At 44.1% G+C, this 21,673-nt stretch overlaps 1 protein-coding gene and 1 pseudogene across 1 annotated transcript in view; one reads left to right on the forward strand and one right to left on the reverse strand.

Moving 5' to 3' along the window:
- LOC144498638 (voltage-dependent L-type calcium channel subunit alpha-1C-like) overlaps positions 1-21,673 on the reverse strand; it is a 1,025,631-nt gene that overhangs the window by 436,699 nt on the left and 567,259 nt on the right. The gene's annotated exons all lie outside the window — the stretch shown is intronic.
- On the forward strand, positions 322-20,726 carry LOC144499022 (dynein axonemal assembly factor 6-like; annotated as a pseudogene).

The raw sequence follows: 21,673 nt of genomic DNA on the forward strand, positions 1-21,673 counted from the left end.
ATCATAGCGACAATGAAATGGTTGTCGTAAAAAAAATCTGGTTCACTAGAAAAGGAAATCTGTCATCCTTATCTGATCTGGTTTATAATGTGGTAGATAGCTCTTAAATGGCTAAGCAAGTCATTCAGTTGTTTCAAACTGCTATTAAGCCAAGAAGGAATAAAACTAGATGGACCACCCAACATTGATAGGTATCAGCAATAACAATGGCAAAGCTATTAACCCTGCAAAATCATTCTCACTAACATGTGGGGGCTTGAGCCAAAATTTCTTTGCCTCAATAGACACAGTAAATTTGTACAAAACTGGCAAGGTAACAAGATGAATTTCACCTTCTCATCTGGCCAGCTGTAAGCTTTGTCAAACCTGCACTCATTGGCAGATCAAGAGGAGGATGATTTGGGGGAGTAGTCTGATAGAAGAACCTTTGGACTCAACCCTGGACAAATTGAGCCTCCAAAAGGAGCGAATCGTACATATTCCAACCATGAGAAGCCTACAGACACCAAACAAATCTGGGCAGAGGATGATGTGCCAGATGGGTCAGAGTTTGATGATATCTGGGATCCAAGACAACAGCCTGAGTATGAGATTTTGTTCAAACAGCGAGTTGACACAGAGCATGTGTTTCTGGGGATGAGCAGAAAAGATGGATCCACAGCCTGTTGTGAAGACATGGCGATGGAAGTCAAGCTGCTCGAATGCAAATCAGCAGCTGTCACTCTGGACATTAAAGAATGCTTTCCGGTTCTTCGATCATCAATCTATAAACTAGGATTGCACCTGCTCTATCCAGTGGGTAGTAAGAATGAAAAAGTTCAGTTCATCACTGAAACTCATATTATGAAAGTCCCAGGTAATGACCATCTCCAATAAGATTAAATCGAACCATCACTGAATCCCCCACCATTCTAGGGTTACCACTGACCAGAAACTGAACTGGATCAACCATATAAATACTGTGACTGGAAGAGCAGATCTGAAGCAGGGCATAAGGCAGCAAGTAACTCATCTCCTGACTCCCTCAAACCTGTCCACCATCTACAACACACATATCAGGAGTGCAATGGAATACTGTTTAATGAGTGCAGCTCCAACAAAACTCAAAACTCTCAACATCATCCAGGACAAAGCATCCACACCCAATCCACCACCACCTTGAACTTTCACTCCCCCATCACCAATGCACAGTGACAGCAGTGCATACCAGCTACAAGATGTACTGCAGCAACTCACAAAGGCTCTTTCAACATCATCTTGCAAGCTCACAACCTCTACCACCGAGAAGAACAAATGCAGCAGATTCATGGGAACAGCACCACCTACAAGTTAAGAACATAAGAACATAAGAACTAGGTGCAGGAGTAGGCCATCTGGTCCCTTGAGCCTGCTCAGCCATTCAATAAGATCACGGCTGATCTTTTCATGGACTCAGCTCCATTTATCCACCCACTCACCATAACCCTTAATTCCTTTACTGTTCAAAAATTTACCTATCCTTGCCTTAAAAACATTCAACGAGGTAGCCTCAACTGCTTCATTGGGCAGGGAATTCCACAGCTTCACAACACTTTGGGCCCGATTTTACCATTGCGTCGTGCCCATTTTCGGGCGCGAAAACGTGGCAAAGTCAGGTGTGAGGCCATTACCGCGATCCGCGTCCATGTCCGCGCAGATTGCCACTTTACCGAAGCCCGGGAATGGCGGCGATCCGCTTCGCGCCCAAAATGGGCACAACAGCGATTTAAATGCATTTGCACGCATTTAAATTGAATTAATGAACTGCCTGCCCAACTTTATCAGCATTTCCTCCTTTATCACCGCGTTTGCCAATCTGGAACCGTGCCGTAATGGACCTGCTAAATAAAAGTCTGAATCGGGCGCTCCAGCTGCTGAATAGCGCATACAGAGCTTCCAACGGCTCTCTGACTCAGATCAATGGTGGGGAGAAGAAGGGAGGTGGGCCTGATCATTCTTTGGTGGGGGGGGGGAGGGGGGAGGGGAGTGAGGCCAGATCATTGTCTGGTTTGGGGTGGGGGGGAGGAAGAGGAGTCAGGTCAGATGTATCTCTGGTGGGGGTGGGGGTGGGGGCAGGGCCGATCGTTGCCTGGTGGTGGGGGGGAGGGCTGATCGTTGTCTGGTGGGGAGGGAGGAGGAGGCGGGTCAGATGTTCCTTTGGACGGGGGAGTGGGGGGGAGGTGAGTGAGGCCAGACCATTCTCTGGCAGGGGGGGATAAGTGAGGCCAGATCGTTGTCAGGGGCGGGGAGGGGTGAGTGAGGTCAGATCCTTGTCAGGGCCGGGGAGGGGTGAGTGAGGCCAGATCGTTGTCTTGGGTGGGGTGGGGGGGGGGGAGTGACGCCAGATCATTGTCTGGGGGGGGGAGGAAGGAGGGTTAGATGTATCTCTTTTGGGGGGGGTGAGGAGAGGCCCGATCGCTCACTGGTGGGGGGGGGCAGATGGATCTCTGGCAGGGGGGAGACAGATGGATCTTTGGTGGGGGCGCTGGGGGGAAGGGGGGTCCGCTGCCACTCTGCGGGCGATCGGTGGGGTGGCAGGGGTGGCAATCAGTCTGGGTAGTGGGGGGGTGGATAAGTGGGACAGTGATGTCTGCGGGGGCCATTGCTCCTGCTTTTCGCTCCAGGGCTGCTTTCTCCACTTTTTGCGGTCCGGGAGTGATCTGACATGGGCACGCTTTTTCAAATTTTTTTCTAACTGCGCATGCGCTAAGCCCCGCCCACAGCACGAATGGGACTGGCAATTTCTTTTTCAGGCTGAGTGCGTATGGGGGCGTCTGAAAGCAGATTTCCAAGTCAGATCTGCATTACGCCCAGATTCAGCACTTAGAATGAAAATGGTAAAATCGGGCCCTTTGTGTTAAAAAGTTCCTCCTCAGCTCAGTCCTAAATCTACTCCCCCTTATTTTGAGGCTATGCCCCCTAGTTCCAGTTGCATCTACCAGTGGAAACAACCTCCCTGCTTCTAACGTACCTATTCCCTTCATAATTTTAAACATTTCTGTAAGATTCCCCCCCTCATTCTTCTGAATTCCAATGAGTATAGCCCCAGTCTACTCATTCTCTCCTCATAGACCAACCCTCTCAACTCCGGAATCAACCTCGTGAATCTCCTCTGCACCCCCTCCAGTGCCAGGACATTCTTTCTCAAGTAAGGAGACCAAAACTGTACACAGTTCTCCAGGTGTGGCCTCACCAGCACCTTATACAGCTGCAACTTTACGTCGCTGTTTTTAAGCTCCATCCCTCTAGCAATGAAGGACAAAATTCCATTTGCCTTCTTAATTACATGCTGCACCCGTAAACCAACTTTTTGCGATTCATGCACAAGGACACCCAGGTCCCTCTGCATAACAGCATGCTGCAATTTTTTCCCATTTAAAAAATAGTCCATTTTGCTGTTATTCCTACCAAAATGGATGACCTCACATTTACCAATGTTGTACTCCATCTGCTAGACCCTTGTCCACTCAAACTATCTATATCCCTTTGCAGACTTTGAGTGTGCTCTGCACACTTTGCTCTCCCACCCATCTTAGTGTCATTTGCGAACTTTGACACACTACATTTGGCCCCCAACTTCAAATCATCTCTGTAAATTGTAAACAATTGCAATCCCAACACTGATCCCTGAGGCACACCACTAGTCACTGCTCGCCTATCAGAAAAACACCCATTTATCCCCTCTCTTTGCTTTCTGTTAGGTAACCAATCCTCCATCCACGCTAATACATTACCAGTAATGCCATAAGAACATAACAATACAAGAACTAGGAACGGGAGTAGGCCATCTGGCCCCTCGAGCCGGCTCCACCATTCAATAAGATCATGGCTGATCTTTTTGTGGACTCAGCTCCACTTACCCACCCGCTCACTATAACCCTTAATTCCTTTACTGTTCAAAGATGTATCTATCCTTGCCTTCAAAACATTCAATGAGGTAGCTTCAACTGCTTCACTGGGCAGGAAATTTCACAGATTCACAACCTTTTGTGTGAAGAAGTTCCTCCTCAACTCAATCCTAAATCTGCTTCCCCTTATTTTGAGGCTATGCCCCCTAGTTCTAGTTTCACCTGTCAGTGGAAACAATTTCCTGCTTCTATCTTATCTATTCCCTTCATAATCTTATATGTTTCTGTAAGATCTCCACTCATTCTTCTGAATTCCAATGAGTATAGCCCCAGTCTACTCAGTCTCTCCTCATAAGCCAACCCTCTCAACTCCAGAATCAACCTAGTGAATCTCCTTTGTACCCCCTCCAGTGCCAGTATATCCTTTCTCAAGTTAGGAGACCAAAACTGTACACAGTACTCCAGGTACTTATACAGCACCTTATACAGCTGCAACACAACCTCGCTGTTTTTAAACTCCATCCCTCTAGCAATGAAGGACAAAATTCCATTTGCCTTCTTAATTACATGCTGCACCTGCAAAGCAACTTCTTGTGATTCTTGCACAAGGACACCCAGGTCCCTCTGCACAGCAACATGCTGCAATTTTTTACCATTTAAATAGTAGTCCATTTTGCTGTTATTCCTACCACAATGGATGACCTCACATTTACCAACATTGTACTCCATCTGCCAGACTCTCGCCCACTCACTTAGACTATCTATATCCCTTTGCAGACTTTCAGCATCCTCTGCACACTTTACTCTGCCACTCATCTTAGTGTCATCTGCGAATTTTGACACACTACACTTGGCCCCCAACTCCAAATCATCTATGTAAATCATAAACAATTGCGGTCCCAACTGATCCCTGAGGCACACCACTAGTCACTGATCGCCAACCAGAAAAACACCCATTTACGCATGCACCTGTATCTTATGCAGCAGCCTTTTGTACGGCACCTTGTCGAATGCCTTCTGGAAATCCAGATAAACCACATCCATTGGTTCCCTATTGTCCACTGCACTCGTAATGTCTTCAAAGAATTCCAGTAAATTAGTAAAACATGACCTGCCTTTCATGAACCTATGCTGTGTCTTCCCAATGGGACAATTTCTATTCAGATGTCTCGCTATTTCTTCCTTAATGATAGATTCAAGCATTTTCCCCACTACAGAAGTTAAGCTACCCGCCTTTTGTCTATCTCCTTTTTTAAACAGTGGCGTCACATTTGCTGTTTTTCAATCTGTTGGAACTGCCTAAGTCCAGTGAATTTTGGTAAATTACCACAAGGGCATTTGTTATTTCCCCCATCATCTCTTTTAGTAGCCTGGGATGCATTCCATCAGGGCCAGGAGACTTGTCTACCTTTAGCCCCATTAACTTGCCCAACACTACTTTTCTAGTGATAATAATCGTTTCTAGGTCCTTACCTGACATAGCCTTCTTGTCATCAATTTTTGGCATGATATTTTTGTCTTCCACTGTGAAGACGGACACAAAATACCTATTCAATGCTTTGGCTATTTCCTCATTTCCTGTTATTAAATCCCCCTTCTCATCCTCTAAAGGACCAATGTTTACCTTAGCCACTCTTTTTCATTTTATAGATTTGTAGAAAATTTTGCTATCTGTTTTTATATTCTGAACTAGTTTACTCTATCTTACTTTTCATTATTGCCTTTTTCATGGCTCTCTGTTGACCTTTAAAGTTTTCCCGATCCTCTCGTTTCCCACTAATCTTTGCCACCATTGTTTGCATTTTTTTTCAATTTGATACCCTCCTTTATTTCCTTAGATATCCATGGCTGATTATCCCTTTTTGTACAGTCCTTCCTTATCACTAGCATATACTTTTGCTGAGCACTGTGAAAAATTGTTTTCAAAGTCCTCCACTGTTCCTCAATTGTTCCACCATAAAATTTTAGCTCCCAGTCTATCGTAGCCAACTCCTCCCTCATCCAATTGTAGTCTCCTTTGTTTAAGCAGAAGACACTGGTATTGGATTTTACCTTTTCACGCTGCATCTGTATTTTAAATTCAACCATACTGTGATCGCTCCTTCCAAGAGGATCTTAACTGTGAGATCATTAATTATTCCTGTCTCATTACACAGGACCAGATCTAGGATAGCTTGCTCGCTCATAAGTTCCATTACATACTGTTCGAGAAAATTATTGCGGATACATTCTATGAACTCCTCCTCAAGGCTGCCTTGACCGACCTGATTTGACCAATCGACATGTAGATTAAAATCCTTCATGATAATTGCTGTAACATTTTTACATTTATCAGTTATTTCTTTGTTTATTGCTCGCCACACCGTGATGTGATTATTTGGCGGCCGATAGACTATACATATTAGTGTCTTTTTCTCCTTAGTATTTCTAATTTCCACCCAAATGGATTCAGCCGTTTTCTCCATAGAACCTATATCATCTCTCACTACTGCCCTGATGTCCCCTCCATACTCACTTGACATTATATTGCTATCCCTTCACTGTCTTTGGTTTAAGACCTTGGAAGCCCCTCTTAACATCAATTTATGTATACCTACTATATGGAATGTTGTGACTCCAGGAGGCGGTTCAAACCACCTTCTCAAGGGCAATTAGAAATGGGCAATAAATGCTGGCCCACATCCCTGAACAAAAATAAAAGCAAACTACTGTGAAAGATAGAAATCTGAAACAAAAAATGCTAGAAATACTCAGTCGGTCTGGCAGCAACTTTGGAGAGAAAATCAGTGTTGACATTTTCATTCCAATTTATCTGGCCAGATTCAGTCGCATCACATTGAGCTTGGTTTGCCTGCAGTTAATTTTTCTTACGTTTGATGTTCCCTGTCTATAGCCAACAGAAAACTTATAATACAATGATCACTGTCCCCTAAAAGTTCCCCTACAGATATATGACTCACCACATTCTCAAATACTAGTTCCAGTAGTGCCTCTTTTCTCTTTGGACTGAAAACATACTACCATAGAACATTTTTCTGAACACACTTGGAACTCTTGCCCTTCTCTACTCTTTACATTACTACAATCCCAGTCTATATTTAAATAATGGAAGTCTTCCATTCTAACTACTCCATAATTCTTGCACCCCTCTGAAATTCCTTCACCTATTTGTTCCTCTACATCTTTCCCAGATTGGTGATCTATAGACTACAATGAGCAATGTAATTGCACCCTTTTTATTTCTTATCTTGTATCCTTTGAGCGAGGTCTCTGTTATAACCACATCATCATATTTCCACATGACAATCTGTGCCTTCAGCTCATCAATTTTATTTAACCATACTCCGCACATTGACAGACATATGCAGTAACCCTAATTTAGACTTTAAAGATATAGTACCTCAAATCCGGCACCCTTGGGACTGAGGCTATGACAAATTTTGGATATGCTGAATTTCAGGGCAGGCAGTATAGACTATGGTCAGTTTGGATCAAGCCGGGTTGGGCAGCATCAAGAGGTGCTCGGAGCATCGGATTGAATGGTGTACGATGTGGTGAAACCAATAGCTAGTCTGGAGCCACACCACAACGATGGAGCACCTAGCCAAATTGTGCAGGTAATTTTTATTTTAAATTTAACTCAATTAAGGTTGATACATGAAACATTATAAAAATGTTCAGTTTTCAGACACCATGGGCATGATTTTCCCGGCTCATTGCACTGCTCGAGTAGCGCAGTGGGCTGGGAAATGCCAGCAGGGGGGTGCTGTAGCAGGACTTTCCAGAGCCATTTTTTATGGCATAATCAGCCTCTCACCGTTTTGGCTGATTACAATATTTAAAAATCATTAGCGAGCCTGGGATGATAGCATCCGGGCTCACTAATGTTTCTGCCCCTGCCGAGAGAGGTTCCCACCAATGGGGATTAAAGCTGGTTCTCATCAACAGGGGCTAGACGTGATGGTTTCAATGGTGGGGGCAGTGGTCATTGAGGCCCCCAACAGGAGATCGGGGGCAGGGGATGCCTCTTGGGTGATGCCAGACTAGCACTGCCAACCTGGCATCCTAGCACTGCACACTGGGTATTGCCAAGGGGGCAAGGCTAGAGAGGTAGGGCCAAACTGGGGGTGGGGGGGCGGGCCGATCGGTAGTGGGAGGGGGGCGGTTGGGTAAGTTATCGGGATGCCGGCAATGGAGGGACCAGTGCACATGAGCCTGTCTCCCTACTGACAGATTGGCGCATGCACAGCATGCTGATGCCGGTCTCTCGGGCGGGAATAGCCACCCCCCCCCCCCCCGCCTTGTCGGCATGAATCCTCTGGTAGACTGTGATGCACAGAGTGCTTGAAATTCACCTGACTAAGTATGCCCAAAAAACGGGCAGGAAAATCTCCTGTTTTCCCACCTGTTGGACGCTTTGGGTTTTTTTTGGAAAATCGCCCCCCCCACCAGTTTTTAGGTAGCCAAATTTGATGTCCTCAAACTGTGTGGCTTTCTCTGTACTCTGAACCTCTCTGTGATGACATTCGTCCCAGTTGTGTAGAGGTGTCTTTTGCTCCAGAATTGGTCTCAGTGCCCCAAGAATCTACAGCCCTCCACCCATCCATTATGCTTCAAGGTATGCATTAACTTTCACAACCTTCCAATTTCACTTCTATTAAAGTTTATTTATTAGTCACAAGTCGGCTTATGCTAACACTGCAAGAAGTTACTGTAGCGAGTAGCACTGGGAGTAATCCAGAGACTACTATGTTTGAAGTCCAACTTTTTAACTTCCTCCCTAGCTGCTGAAAATCTGACTATAGGACCTTGATACTGCCCTTTCCACCTCTTGTTACTGATGTGTATCACATCTTTTGGTTCATTCCCTTCCCCTGCAGACTATTCTGCATCATCTCTGCAATGTCCTTCACTCTGGCACAGGGGAGACAGCACACCATGTGGGACTCACAACAATGGTTCTCGAAATGCCTATCTGACCTCCTGACTTTGGAATCTCCTATAACAACCACATTGCTATACTTCACAGTTTTAAATATCAAGGTAAAACAGTAATGGATTCTGTATTCCACCTTAACAGAATAAAAACAATTAAAAATGTTATGTCATATACCATTAATTTAATTAATAGTTCAAATCACATCATCAATAGCTTGCTTTGGTTTACCTCAAACGATGCAGAGCCACCCGTAGCAACCTTGAAAGAGAGTGGAAGAAAACAACAATGAAAGAAAAATAAATACACATAAATGCAAGGACAGCCAGAAATTAGAAGCTCCAACATAGACAAGACATGAGCAGAGTAAGGCAAAAAATGTATAGAATATTGGCAAAAAACAGAAAAATAAAGACTGACAGGTTGGCCCTGAAAGGACTAAGGCAGAAATAAAATTCAAAGAGATAAGTTAAGGAAATAGAGCCTGTCACTGAAAGTCAAATCTATCTAAATCTGAGCCTGGCAATTACGTACGTAGGATATATAGATCAATTAGGGAGGCGCAATAAACACTGGCTTAGCTAGTGATGCTCAAATCCTGTAAACAAATAAATTTAAAAAAAAACTCATTACCACAGTTCCTTCTATCCTGCAGGGCAAAGTGGTGCACCACTGTAAGCAACTGGACCAAATGGTGGTGAATATTGTGATGATAGTAGTGAAATATATATTATGTTTAAGGGGAATGTTTTAAAATTCAGCTTTATTCTACAAGTAGTCATTATATCTGGAAAGAATTCAACCCAGATGCTAGGAGAGCAGGATAATTACTTATTTTAGCCATGTAGTGTTTACTTAGGATCGAGCTAATGGATTGTTGTTAAGTGATGGAGATTTTCCCTGGGGTTTTTGATTCGTTGATTGACAGGGTCATATGAAAATATGATTAATGTGCAGAGCTGGATCTGTAGAGAGAAAAACTAAGCAGTTGCTGTTGGAAGTCTGCTGAAGTCAGAGGAATGTGCAGGCTGTTCCTGAGAACTCTCTCTACACAAAATCTCTCTAAAAGCTTCAAGACTGTTAACACAATTTATAACATATATGAGTTTGTTAACTGCATGTATTTGAAAGTGGTACTGACCTATGAATGAATTGGGCTTATTTGGAACCGGAACAGTCATAAACTGGAAAGTAAAGACACTTCCTTTCATTTTAAGTATTGTTCAACTGTGATGTAGGAAGGCTAAATTAGGCTAATAAAACAGATAATCATGGGTTTAAGAACACCAACACAATATGACTTAACGGTGAATGACCTCAGGCTATGGAGAGCGCTGACAAGGATTGTTGCTATAGAAGACAGCTCTATATGAATAACAAGTATTCCTCATTTAAAACACGTTTTTTGAAATTATAAAATGGATGCAGTTTGCTTTAAGTGACATTTTGTGAAGCTTCAGCCAACAGCAAAATACAGCAGGACTTGATGGGATGAGGTAGGAGACAGCGCCTGCATTCCAGAGGACAATAGTTCTACTGAATGCGGCTACGTTATCAGCAGTTGTCGGGAACAAGATAGCTACCAATGGAGGTTTGATGAATAGAACTATGCAGCTCCAAGCTGCTAACACAGGTGCAAGGCGGACATAAAGGTTTTCTCAGGGTCGGATGAGTGTCATGTGGGTTCAAGTCGGTGGGCATCATTTTTCCATCTCATTGTCCAGCATCCTGTGCTGCTGGGCAACAGATGGGAGGTAATGTCCGTAATTAATGACAAATGAGATCCCATGAGGTCAGGATGTATATTGTTATTGACTGGAGTTAATGACAGTGATAATTATTGATTGATTTGTATTAATGTTTATTGGATAATGCCCACCGGAAAGGTAGGAAATATGATTTTGAAAATGTATAATTGCCCTCGCAGTGGCATTATATTTCAGAGTGATACTGGGCTGCCCACATTCTATACCTTGAGTTCTGGGCTACTTTATATCATTCTCCCATTCGATCGTTTGGTTAATAAAGGCACTTCTTAAAATCAGTACACTAAGTTTCATGAGTCTCCGTATTAGTTTAAGTTCAGCAATACATAGCCTCAAGGGAAAACCCTCGTCAACAAACTGCTAAGGGTTAAGCTGCTTCATTTGTTAAAATTATATTTAAACTGCTTCTTAAATAAAGTTTGTTTTACAATTAAAGATCCATACATTGACAGTGAAATCATTCCTGGAGAAAGATATCCTATCCTCACATTTAAGCCAAAAGGAAAAAATTGTTGGGGTCTAGTCTGGCTTCCTAATGTACCTTGGAAATCTGATCCAGCACCCTAACATGCACAGATGCATTTATTCATACAGATGGAGGAGATGCTGTCCACCATCACTGGAATAACAGTGATAGAGTGCTCATAGTAATCCTCTTCCTCACATCCCACTTTCTCCTCATCACACAATCTTTTCTGTTTAACATGTCACAGGCTGTCTAAGCAAACACGTCTTCATTCCCTGCAAGGCTTTACCACAACCTTGCCTTTATGCCTTTAGCCTTCCATTTACTGAAGAACTGTCATCTGGTTAAGCAATGGTGAAAAAGGTGGAAAAGCAGGAAGACATTATTGAAAATAAAACATAGCCATTCATTCTCACATTTGCAGCCATTAGCTCAGTTCTAAAGCTACATACTTCAGATAGGAGGCAGGAAATGCATGTGGTGAGACATTGTACTGAGTGGTCTACAGCCAGAGTAGGAGTCATAGAGTCATTGACCTCTAGAGCACAGAAAAAGGTCCTTTGGCCCATCAGGTCTGTGCCGGTCAAAGACAAACCACCCAACTATTTTAATACCATTTTCCAGCAATTGGTTTATAGCCTTGTATGCCTTGGTATCACAACTGCACATCTAAATACTTCTGAAATGTTATGAGGGTCCCTGCCTCCACCACCCTTTTAGGCAATGAGTTCCAGACTCCTACAGCCCTTTGGGTGAAAAGGTTTTTCCTCATATCCCCTCGTAATCTCCTGGACATTGATCTCTCCACTAAAGGAAAGGTTTCTTCCCATCGACTCTATCTCATAATTTTTTACATCTTAATCATGTCCCCCTCAGTCTCTTCTGCCCCAAGGAAAACAACCCCAGTCTATCCAAATAAATAAAAACAAATTACTGCTTTGTCCTGCTTTGACAAAGGATCATCTGGACTCGAAACGTCAGCTCCTTTCTCTTCTTACAGATGCTGCCAGACCTGCTGAGATTTTCCAGTTTTTTCTCTTTTGGTCCCAGTCTATCCAATCTCTCTTCATAACTAAAACTCTCCAGTCTCGGCAACAGCTGGTAAATCTCCTCTGCACCCTTTCCAGTGCTATCACATCCCTCCTATAATGTGGATTCTAGACCTGCACTCTAGCTGTGGCCTAACAAATGTTTCATAGAGTTTAAACATAACCTCCCTGCTCTTAAACTCTATGCCACAGCTAATAAAGGTAAGTATACAATATGCCCTCGTAACTATTTTATCCACCTTTCCCACTACCTTAAGGGGCCGCTGTACATGCATACCAAGATCCCTCTGATCCTTGGTGCTTCCGAGAGTCCTGCCGTTCATCATGTATTCCATTGCTTTGTTTGTCCTGCGCAAGTGCATCACCTCACACTTATCCAGACTGAATTCCATTTGCCTCTGATCAGCCCATCTGACCAGTCCATCTATAACCTCTTGTAATCTAAGGATCTCCTCATCACCATCACTATTTACTGTACCAATTTTCCTATCATCCACAAACTTGCTGATCAACCCATCAACATCCACGTCTAAATCATTTATATAAACCTCAAACACCAAGGGCCTCAACACTGATCCCTGCGGGACCCCACTGGACACAGTCTTCCAAACCAAAAAACTCTCCTCAACCATCACACTCTCTTCCCACCACTCACCCAATTCTGGATCCAGTTTGCCAAATTTCCTTGATCCCATGGGCTCTTATCTTCACTATCAGTCTCTATGTGGGACCTTGTCAAAACCCTTGCTGAAGTCCAAGTAGACAACGTCAAATGCATTGCCCTCATCTACAAACCTGGTCACCTCTTCGAAAAATTCAAGCAAATTGGTCAGACATTACCTCCTCTTAGCAAAACAATGCCATGTGTTCTTGATTAATCCCTGCCTCTCCAAATGCAGATTAATTATGTTTCTCAGAATTGCTTCCAGTAGCTTCTCCGTCACTGAGGTTAAACAACTGGCCTGTAGTTTCCCAGTTTATCCCTTCCTCTCTTATTGAATAATGGTATTACATTGGCTGTCCTCCAATTCTCTGACATCTCTCCTGTGGCCAGAGAGAAATTGAAAATTATTGCCAGTGCCCCTGTTATTTCCTCCCTTGGCACACTCAACCTGGGATACATTTCATCCAGCCCTGGAGATTTATTTACTTTTGAGCCTGCCAGATCACACAGAACCTCATTTCTGTCTATGTTAATTTCTTTAATAGTGTCACAGTCATTCTCCCTGATTTCTATACCCACGTCATCACTTTTGCTTGTGAACATTCATTTAGAACTCTACCCATGTCCTTCAGCTCCACACACAAATTACCACTGTTGTCCTTAATAGGCCCTACTCTTTCCCTAGTTATCCGTTTACCCTTGATGTACTTGTAAAGCAACTTAGGATTTTCTTTTATTTGACCTGCAAGTATCCTTTCATGTCCCTTTTTTGCTCTCCTAATTTCCTTTTTAAGTTCCTTCTTGCATATTCTACACTCCTTTAGGGCTTCTGCTGTTTTGAGGCCTCAATGTCTGTCACAAGCTTCCCTTTTCCTCTTTATTCAATGCTGTATATCTTTCAATATCCAGGATTCAATGGATTTGTTGGTCCCACCCCTTTTCCTTTATTGGAACATGTTGGCCCTGTACTCTCCCTATTTCCTTCTTGAATGCGCCCCACTGTTCTGTCACAAATTTACTACAAGTGTCTACTCCCAGTCCACTCTGGCCAAATCATATCTGATCTTATTAAAATCTGCCTTCCCCGGTTTAGAACTTTGATTTCAGACCCATCCTGTCCTTTTCACAACAATCCTGAATTTAATGGATCACTGTCTGAAAAATGGTCCCCCACTGATATTTCAACCCCTTCTCAGGTTCGTTACCTAAAATTAAGTCTAGGACCTTCTACATACTGGCTTAAAATTTCTCCTAGATGCTTTTTAAGAATTCAGCTTCCTCTAAACCTTTCACACTATCACTACCCCAGGTAATGTTGGAGAAATGTGGGTGGCATGGTGGCACAGTGGTTAACACTGCTGCCCCAGGGCCCTGGGTTCGATTCCCAACTTGGGCCACTGTCTGTGCAGAGTCTACATGTTCTACCCGTGTCTGCGTGAGATTCCTCCGGGTGTTCCAGTTTCCTTCCACAGTCCAAAGATGCACAAATTAGGTGGATTGGGAGTGCTAAATTGCCACTTAGTGTCAGGGGAATAGTTAGGGTAAATACATGGGGATAGGGCCTGGCTGGGATTGTGGTCGGGGCAGATTGATGGGCCAAATAGCTTCATTCTGCATTGTCGGATTCTATGATTTTATGATAAATTGAAATCCCCCACTATCACTACCCTATTACTTTAATTCTTCTCTGAAATTTGCCTACATATCTGTTCTTCTATTTCCCCTGGACTGTTGGGGAGTCTATAGAACACTCCTACAGATTGCTCCTTTTTGGTTTTTAAATTCTATCCATACGGCTTCATTAGAAGAGCCTTCTAAGATGTCGTCCTTTCTTACTGCTGTAATCGATACGCTGATCAAAATTGCGACACCCATTCTTCTTTTACATTCTTAAACATAGAACATGGAACAGTACAGCACAGAACAGGCTCTTTGGCCCACGATGTTGTGCCGAGCTTTATCTGAAACCAAGATCAAGCTATCCCACTCCCTATCATCCTGGTGTGCTCCATGTGCCTTGCAATAACCGCTTAAATGTTCCTAAAGTGTCTGACTCCACTATCACTGCAGGCAGTCCATTCCACACCCCAACCACTCTCTGCGTAAAGAACCTACCTCTGATATCCTTCCTATATCTCCCACCATGAACCTTATAGTTATGCCCCCTTGTAATAGCTCCATCCACCCGAGGAAATAGTCTTTGAACGTTCACTCTATGTATCTCCTTCATCATTTTATAAACCTCTATTAAGTCTCCCCTCAACCTCCTCCGCTCCAGAGAGAACAGCCCTAGCTCCCTCAACCTTTCCTCATAAGACCTACCCTTCCAACCAGACAGCATCCTGGTAAATCTCCTTTGCACTCTTTCCAGCGCTTCCACATCCTTCTTATAGTGAGGTGACCAGAACGGCACACAATATTCCAAATGTGGTCTCACCAAGGTCCTGTACAGTTGCAGCATAACCCCACGGCTCTTAAACTCCAACTCCCTGTTCATAAAAGCTAACACACTATAGGCCTTCTTCACAGCTCTATCCACTTGAGTGGCAACCTTCAGAGATCTGTGGATATGGACCCCAAGATCTCTCTGTTCCTCCACAGTCTTCAGAACCCTACCTTTGACCCTGTAATCCACATTCAAATTTGTCCTACCAAAATGAATCACCTCACATTTATCAGGGTTAAACTCCATCTGCCATTTTTCAGCCCAGCTTTGCATCCTATCTATGTTTCTTTGCAGTCTACAACAGCCCTCCACCTCATCCAATACTCCACCAATCTTGATGTCATCAGCAAATTTACTGATCCACCCTTCAGCCCCCTCCTCTAAGTCATTGATAAAAATCACAAATAGCAGAGGACCAAGCACTGATCCTTGTGGCACTCCGCTAGCAACCTGCCTCCAGTCCGAAAATTTTCCATCCACCACCACCCTCTGTCTTCGATCAGATAGCCAGTTACCTATCCAATCGGCCAACTTTCCCTCTATCCCACACCTCCTCACTTTCATCATAAGCCGACCATGGGGGACCTTATCAAACGCCTTACTAAAATCCATGTATATGACATCAACTGCACTACCTTCATCAACACACTTAGTTACCTCCTCAAAAAATTCTATCAAATTTGTGAGGCACGACTTGCCCTTCACAAATCCGTGCTGACTATCTCGGATTAATCCGCATCTTTCTAAATGGTCGTAAATCCCATCCCTAAGGACCTTTTCCATCAACTTACCAACCACCGAAGTAAGACTAACCGGCCTATAATTACCAGGGTCATTTCTATTCCCTTTCTTAAACAGAGGAACAACATTCGCCACTCTCCAGTCCTCTGGCACCATCCCCGTGGACAGTGAGGACCCAAAGATCAAAGCCCAAGGCTCTGCAATCTCATACCTTGCCTCCCAAAGAATCCTAGGATATATTTGATCAGGCCCAGGGGACTTATCGACCTTCAGTTTATTCAAAACTGCTAGTACATCCTCCCTCCGAACATCTACTTCCTCCAGCCTATTAGCCTGTAACCCCTTCTCTTCCTCAAAAACATGGCCCCTCTCCTTGGTGAACACTGGAGAAAAGTATTCATTCATCACCTCTCCTATCTCTACTGACTCCATACCCAAGTTCCCACTACTGTCCTTGACCGGCCCTAACCTCACCCTGGTCATTCTTTTATTCCTCACATAAGAGTAAAAAGCCTTGGGGTTTTCCTTGATCCGACCCGCCAAGGACTTCTCATGTCCCCTCCTAGCTCTCCTAAGCCCTTTTTTCAGCTCATTCCTTGCTAACTTGAACCCTCAATCGAGCCATCTGAACCTTGTTTCCTCATCCCTACATAAGCTTCCCTCTTCCTTTTCACAAGACATTCCACCTCTTTCGTGAACCATGGTTCCCTCACTCGGCCATTTCCTCCCTGCCTGATAGGGACATACCTATCAAGGACACACAGTATTTGTTCCTTGAAAAAGTTCCACTTTTCATTAGTGCCTTTCCCTGACAGTTTCTGTTCCCATCTTATGCCCCCTAATTCTTGCCTAATCGCATCATAATTACCTCTCCCCCAATTATAAACCTTGCCCTGCCGTACGGCCCTATCCCTCTCCATTGCAATAACAAAAGACACCGAATTGTGGTCACTATCTCCAAAGTGCTCTCCCACAACCAAATATAACACTTGGCCCGGTTCATTTCCCAGTACCAAATCCAATGTGGCCCCACCTCTTGTCGGCCTATCCACATATTGTGTCAGGAAACTCTCCTGCACATACTGCACAAAAACTGTCCCATCCGAACTATTCGACCTACAAAGGTTCCAATCAATATTTGGAAAGTTAAAGTCCCCCAAGACAACTACCCTGTGACCCCCACACTTCTTCTCTGTTTCACCTGAAGATCCTATATCTAGAAATATTGAGCTGCCAATTCTGCCCCTCTGTCAACCATATCTCAGAGACAGCAGTGACGTAATATCCCCATATTTCAATGTCTTGTTTACCAGATTCCTTGCATTAAATACCATCCAATCTTGCCAAACTCCCTTGTGCCTTAACTGGCCTATAACTTCTATGCCTTCATGAATCATTTGGTGTCTTTTCTAATTTTGGCTGTGCATCTCCCCCTGCTGAACCTTCTCTCAGGATTCCATCCCATTGCCACGTTAGTTTAAACCCTACCCAACAGCACTAGCAATCCTCCCTGCAAGGACACTGCTCCCATTTCAGTTCAGGTGCAATCTGTCCATCTTGTACAGGTCCCATTGACCCCAAAAATAGTCCAAATGCTCCAGAAATCTAAAACCTTCCCTCCTGCCCCATCTCTGCAGCTACACATTCATCTGGACTAACCTTCTATTTCTAAACTCACTATCACGTTACACCTGAAGTAATCCAGAGATTATTACCTTCTGGGTCCTGTTCTTTGAATCTACTTCCTTGCTCCCTAAATTCTGCTTGATCTCATCCCTTTTCCTACCTAGAAATTGGTACCAAAATGTACCATGGACTTTGTCTGTTTGCCCTCCCCATTCAGAATACCCTGCAGCCATTCAGTGACATCCCTGATCCTGGCACCAGGGAGTTAACATACTATCCTCGAGTCTCTTCAATGACTGCAGAAATGCCTGTCTGTTCTCCTTACAATTTAACCCCCTATCACTATAACCCTGCCGTTCGTCCTCCTCCCCTCTTGTGCAGCAGACCCACCCATGGTACCATGAAGTTGACTGCCACGGCTTTCCCCTGCACAGTCACCTCCTCCAACAATATCCAAAACGGTATATCTGTTAGAAAGGGAGATGGCCACAGGGGACTTTTGGTAGATCGAACCAGGGCAGGACTTACTCAACTAATGGTAGGGCATTGGGGAGAGTTATAGAACAAAGAGTTTGAGGGTACAGGTTCATAGCTCCTTGAAAGTGGAGTCACAGGTGGACAGGGTGGTGAAGAAGGTATTTAGCATGCTTGGTTTCATTGGTCAGAATATTGAATACAGGAGTTGGGATGTCTTGTTGAAGTTATACAAGACATTGGTATGGCCACATTTGGAATACAGTTCTGGTCACCCTTTTATAGAAAGGATATTATTAAACTAGAAAGAGTGCAGAAAAGATTTACTAGGATGCTACCGGGGCTTGGTGGTTTGAGTTATAAGGAGAGGCTGGATGGATTGGGGCTTTTTTCCCTGGAGCGTAGGAGGCTTAGGGGTGATCTTATAGAGATCTATAAAACAGTGGGAGGAATAGATACGGTAGATAGTCAAGATCTTTTCCCAAATGTAAGGGAGTCTAAAACTAGAGGGCATAGGTTTAAGATGAGAGGGCAGAGATACTAAAGGTTCCAGAGGGGTAATTTTTTCACACAGAGAGTGGTGAATGTCTGGAACAAACTGCCAGAGGCAGTAGTACTGACAGGTACAATTTTGTCTTTTAAAAAGCATTTAGACAGTTACATGAGTAAAATTGGTATAGAGGGATATGGGCCAAATGAGAGCAATTGGGACTAGCCTAATGGTAAAACTGGGCGGCATGGACAAGTTGGGCCAAAGGGCCTATTTCCATGCTGTAAACTTCTATGTCTCTATGACTCTTGCACTACCAGCCTTTCTCTACTCTGCCTGGTGGTCACTCATGCCCTTTTTGCCTGTTCAATCTTTTTACTGTGGTATGACCACCTCGCTGAATATGCTATCCATGACTTGCTCAGCATTGCAGATGCGCCACATTGAATTCACTCTCTTCTCCAGCTCTGAAATGCGATTAGCCAATGGTTTCAGTTGGACCAGCACACATGGTCATCAGAAGCTGAAGCTTCCATGATTTGCCACACAGCATAGGAGGATCATATCGTAGGTACGAGCTCTCCTGCAATGACTACCCTTAAGCCCCTTAATTACTCCTTTTTTTTAACAAAAAAAATGCTTATATAAGAATGCTATCAACTTACTTCCCTTACCCTACTTTGCTTACTTATATTACTTTATTATAATGACCCTGACTTCATTTATTTGTGTTGTTTCTCAGTTAATTCCCTCTTCAAAAAAAGAAAAACACACCTCCCTCCTTGTCATCACCTAACTCCCACACACTCTCTACTCATTGCACTCTCTGTTGTACTAGAGCCTTACAAACTGGAGGCCACAAAATAAAGAACTTACAAACTACAAGTGATAAAAGTAGTAAATACTTACCAGGCGATAGTCACACTGTCAGTTGTTTCACTTGCCCGCGTCACTTTTCTTAGAATCCTACAGTGCAGAAAGAGGCCATTTTTGGCCCATCGAGTCTGCAGCGACCATAATCCCACCCAGGCCCTTTCCCCATAACCCCATGCATTTACCCTAGCTAGTCCCCCTGACACTAACGGGCAATTTCCCATGGCCAATCTACCTGGCCTGCACAACTTTGGACTGTGGGACAAAACTGGAGCACCTGGAGGAAACACCCGCAGACACAGAGAACATGCAAACTCCACACAGACAGTGACCCAAGCTGGGAACCGAACCTGGGTCCCTGGCACTGTGAGACAGCAGTGCTAACCATTGTGCTACCGTGCCGCCCGAATCCTGATGTCACTTTGGGAGCTCTAAACACCAAGCTAGCACTCAGATTTCTCCTTGCACACTTGCAGCCTTTCCTGTAATTACACTCTGATTTTTTTCAACAAAACTGACTGCAAGGAAACTGTTTTCAAACTGCTTCACTGTGATGCTGACTGCAAGGACATCATTCCCAGACTGCTTCACTACAATGCTGACTGCAAGGACTCCATTCCTAGACTGCTTCTCTGCAATGCTATGAGGACACCATTACCAGACTGATTAACTGTGAGGACACTCTTCCCAGACTGTTTCACTGTGACACTAACTGCAAATACACTCTTCCCAAACTGCTTCAAAACGATGCTGACTACAAGGACACAATTTCCAGGCTATTTCATGTGATGCTGACTGCATGGACATTGTTCCCAGACTGCTTCCCTGCAGTGCTGTGAGAATACCATTCCCTGACTACTTCTCTGCGATGCAAAAGTGGTGAAGCTGTCAGCTCGCCAGATGAGGAGGTCATAAACAAATTCTGCTCCAGAAAAATCAAATGAGGACTTTGTGAGTGCAACAAACAGAAAAAGGCTGATGAACATGCACACAGAAATATGTGATGCATTAACAGGCCTGCCAAAAAGCTTGTAGTTGCTGTCAAAGAACACGGAGGAGTCTGGCATCAACCTTAAACGTGGCACTGCAGAGAGCTTGAAGCCCATTGTTTCCAGTGTTTCTATTACTTCACTTGTAGACTCAACCATGATGCAGCAACTGATGGCTGACGAATCAGTTTCAAATGCATCACATGCAGTAGTCACTCAATGTCTGAGTGCTGCAGTAGCAGCTCAGGCTGAAGTCATGCAAACTCAACTTGCTGCCACAAATGCTCAGACGATTGCCATCATGATTGAGGATACCAAAGTGGCTTGCAGTGTCTCATAGCATTCCAGTAATCTGTCCTTCAAGATATTACTGTGATTGCCGAGGCTGTCTGGCAGGACTGGCAGTCAGATACCATTTGTCCCTCTTCACTGCCACTTCACCAATGCATTTCCTTTACCTGTCAGCCAGGCAGCTCAGATTGATGCTGCCCATGCTGACATGGTGCATTCCAAAGCTAAGCTTTCTATGGCTAGAACTGCATGAGACCATTTTTAAAGGCCCCCTGCTGTCTCTTCTACCGGACGTCAATAGCTTTCCATCAGCTATGCCATGACATAGAGTAGGTAACTTCACATGCAAAACAGACACTGAGGGAACGTATAAGGATGATTAGTTGCCTTTTTTATGGAATGTTGGATTGTGTGATTGATAAAATTGATTTGGAATATTTGCTTTGTGGTGGCGTCTATTTCAGCACTGCGGCCAAGGGGACACCCTGATGGTCAGTATCCGAGGGAAGATAAGATGTGGGATGGTTGTTGAATGGACAGTTCGGGTTTTGGTCGCTGTAATGCAGTCAGATTAATTGATTGCGGACAGCCTGGATGGAGGTTGGTTACTTCCTCCCTTCTTCTTGTTCCTCCTCCTCAGCTGCTTGCCATATACCTGATGGCAAGGGTGCCCTTAAGTTGTGCAAGATACAACAAAGAGGGTATATGGTCACATGGTCTGGAAAATAGGGCTCTTCCAGAGCTATTCAGGCAGCAGAAGTGTTGCATGAGCACTCAGCTGGATAATATCTCATCTGGCAGCTGGCTCTCATTACACACATGTTGTCACAAGTGAATGGTGTGTGCACGGGGAGTATATGATCGTGATGGTGAGTGATTTGATTTAGTGGATGGCATTTGTCACACAGTAGCCATCTCGGATTCCTCATGGTGGGCCAAATATTGATGGTATAGCAGACAACTGTAGAAAATTAAATGACTGTTGCCAGGATAGCA

Source organism: Mustelus asterias, chromosome 9 (assembly GCF_964213995.1).
Source record: "Mustelus asterias chromosome 9, sMusAst1.hap1.1, whole genome shotgun sequence".
Lineage (NCBI taxonomy): Eukaryota > Metazoa > Chordata > Chondrichthyes > Carcharhiniformes > Triakidae > Mustelus > Mustelus asterias.